Raw genomic sequence first — 3,630 nt, forward strand, 5'->3', positions numbered from 1 at the left:
CCTGACTGTAAGCGTATTTAGAAAACCTTCGAAATAAATGACACAATTATTTATAAAGCGTTATATTGTTCATTTTATAATGGAAAATTTTAATTTCTCTCATCTCATCTTATCATCTTTTAAATATAGGAACTATTTACATTTTTGAAAATAGAACGATATTGTTTTAAATTCTAGTTAAGAGTAATGTAAAAATTATTACGAGATAAATAAAATCGTTTATTGCGATGTAAGTTCCGTTAGTATTAGGACCACGCCAATTTGCTCCATTGAGCCGAGAAATGCCACGTCATCGCGGCTGAGTTTGCCGGTGAGCTCGCATGAAAGGGTTTTATGGAACTGGTACTAAAGTCATGAAACTGCGCAATGGACACTTTTCCTAATACCGACTATTGCGAGTTGTGAACTATTCTATTTGCATTTCATGATTTGTCGACTGTCGAATCTGTGATTGGCGTTTGGATTTATAGATATGAGGATCGTAATCCTGATTCGTGAAGCTCTTCACGATTCGATTTGGTGAATCAGCGTCTGTGTTGTGGTATCGGTGATTTAGCTTTAATTTAGAATCATCCTAAGTGTGCTATTGCTGGGCATTAATCTCTTATGTTGTTAAAATTTTCGGATCAATTCAATTTGGGTAATGATGATGATGTATTATGTTTATATAATATAAAGTCAGGTATATTTGTTTTTGTCAAAGTTTTAATAAACCAATTTGAGGCTCGATATGATGTGTGATGTTTTGACCTTCAGCTTCGATCTGTTTGTTTTATCCACTAGGCCCCCTTGAATTGGTTGATAATTTGTAGACTTTTTAACAATTTACTTCAGAAACTAAACTTTATTACGGCGTATTAGGTAAATGGTTGTGATTAACGTAATTATAATCATAAAATTGTACGTTGTATAATATGATAATAAGGAAAATTAGATTAATTTAAAAGGAGTATTACCGACAAAATATACTTTTTATTACGCATGTCATCTTGTGGAGCATACATTTAGTACAAAATATTATTTATTTATTTCAGTCAAATTAATATTTTGCACTTTGAACCTTCAAACTTGGGTGTATTTTATTTTTTACTTAATTATTTAAAACAATCTCAAAACAAAAAACAGTCATTACTTAACATCCGAGTAAAATTTTTATGACCATCCTCACGACATAATATAATTACGCTAGTCGCTCAGAGTACAGAAAATCAGATCATCCGCTGAGCAAACAAAAGGACAATTAGACAACGATCCGGCACATGAATAGCTTAATGTAGACGCAAACGCTGTTTACATTTCTCTCTTTGTTAAGGGCGAAGTAAACGAGCGGTTAAATCTCCGTTCCGATTTAAATACAGCGAATAGTTAAACGAAAATTGGATTTAAATTTTATCGCCAAGAGCAACACAACCAATGATTCTTTATTGTGATCCATAATATTTTTTATCTGTGTACGAAGGCAGTGCAAGTAAACTCAGTGATGGAAATGATCTTCGCCTATGGAAATTTGCCCTGAAAGTTAAATAAAGTAATTCTCAAAACAATTTTACTATCAAATTGGCGTTGCATACATTAGACCATGTTGGATGCCTTTACTAAAAAGCTGAAATGAGTGAATTTGAAGAATAATGTTCCTTAAGTAACAGGATAACCACAACGGAAATCATCAGAACGATTAGAGGGTGAAAAACTTATATGTAAAAGACTACATTTCAGATATTTATTTATGTTTGACAAGTATACATTTAAATAAAAAAGCAAGTTAATGTTTGGAGTTTCGTATTTCATTCTAAAGTACGTCATTAAACTTGAGCGTGTGTACTTCAATTTTACTTAATTAGGACATTTTAGACGAAGTAATTAGGTTTAATGTCATGTGCTTGAAAATATTGTAAATATTTATTTCAAGGAAACGCGTAAGTATTTCATACAAAAAATATGTACTCTATATTTTAATCATCCTACCGATATTATCAATGCGCAAGTTTGTGAGGATGGATTGATGTATGTATGTATCTTTGTTACTCTTTTAGGGAAAAACTTGTAAATGAATTTGGATGAAATTTTACAGTAATATAGACTGTACGTCAGATCAACACATAGGCTACATACTGCTACTGATACTGCTACTGATTTTATGTAATTTAGACAAAATATCAAATACCCGGGAGAAGCCCTACTTATTACTACAGTTAGTAGTAACATAAATTGGTAAATAGTAAATGGTTCGCAAAACTATACAACGAGACTCACAACATACAAATATTCGTATAATAGTTTTATCCATAATGTTTTAATTTTTTAATGTTTTAAAAATTTAAACATCGAATGTTTACATATAATATAATCAAGAGTTTACATTAATATGAGTGACGTAATTATTATTCCTCTTTACATAAAAATACATATTGTCTCTGTATTTTATCTATAATAAATTGTACGCGTGCAAATCCGGGGTAGGTCGCTAGTATCCTCATGGACATATTATTTATTTCGAATCACTTTCAAAATATATAAGACTGTTGACATTGATAAAATACGTATATAGTTAGTTATATAAAGTGGCGCTCGTATTGAATGATAATATAAGTAGAGCACACCTTTCACCTCAAGAGCAAATCGCAAACGTTCGCTCACGATTAAAAAAATCGTTGTTACTTCTGTGCCTTCGATAGCTCAGTTGGTAGAGCGGTGGACTGTAGCCGTGCGATTGTCATCCATAGGTCGCTGGTTCAAATCCGGCTCGAAGGATCAATATTTTGATTCACATTCAAATTTTTTTAAAGCGTTTATTATAACGCTCGTCTGCGCTGTACTATTGTAACTGTCGCCGTCTCCGACCTTTCTTTCTCCCAAATCTCTTCAAGCGTCATTTGCACTTTCCCAGGAAAAACATTGCAAATGAAAAATGAAATTTCACCGCCAGCCCTCCGAGCACAATGCTCATTGTAAGTTAAAACCTCATTTAAATCTCGCTGTAATGATATTAATTCTCTATCAGGTTTTTTTTTAACTTATGAGCTGTTTTTTTTTCATTTATAATTTTTCACATCGTGTCAGATCCTTCATGCTTAAATTTCATAATGATTTATTAAAAATAAATTGTCATGATATAAATGTAATCAACACCCTATATCTTTCATTTAAAATGAAGCTTCTCTCAGTATTAACTTGATAACACCTGTTTTTATATAATAAGTATGCGGTATTGCAAATAGGCCACTTGATGTTAAGTGAAAATAGTATATTAGAAATAGTAACCTCCCCATATTTCGCCAATGCACCTTGGTCCCTTGTGCCTAGTTACACTGGCTCATTCGCCCTTCAAAACGTAACACAACAATATTACTTGGTATTGTATAGTAATATAAAGACTGCTTGGTGGCAGTATATCTAATGAATGGGTGGTATCTACTCAGAAAGCAAACCGTAGGGATTTGTGCTAGCATTCGGTAGATACCTCTGATAGTAATGAATTATTACTACTGAAGACTCTTACTAAGACAAATACTCTTTATTATATCACTATAGATGTATCACTAGTGATTTATTCAATTGGCATATAAATTAGTATTGTTTAAATAGTGTTTAAATATGAAATAACTAGCTATACCCACCCGCTTCGCTGGG

The 3,630-nt window shown here is 32.2% G+C and overlaps 1 non-coding gene across 1 annotated transcript; it reads left to right on the forward strand.

The window, feature by feature from the left end:
• Positions 1-2,665: 2,665 nt before the first annotated feature.
• On the forward strand, positions 2,666-2,751 carry Trnay-gua. Its single transcript is given in 2 exon segments — positions 2,666-2,702; positions 2,716-2,751. It is a non-coding gene; the product is annotated as a tRNA-Tyr (tRNA).
• The last annotated feature ends 879 nt before the right edge of the window (positions 2,752-3,630 follow it).

Source organism: Vanessa cardui, chromosome 6 (genome assembly GCF_905220365.1).
Source record: "Vanessa cardui chromosome 6, ilVanCard2.1, whole genome shotgun sequence".
Classification (NCBI taxonomy): Eukaryota; Metazoa; Arthropoda; class Insecta; order Lepidoptera; family Nymphalidae; genus Vanessa; species Vanessa cardui.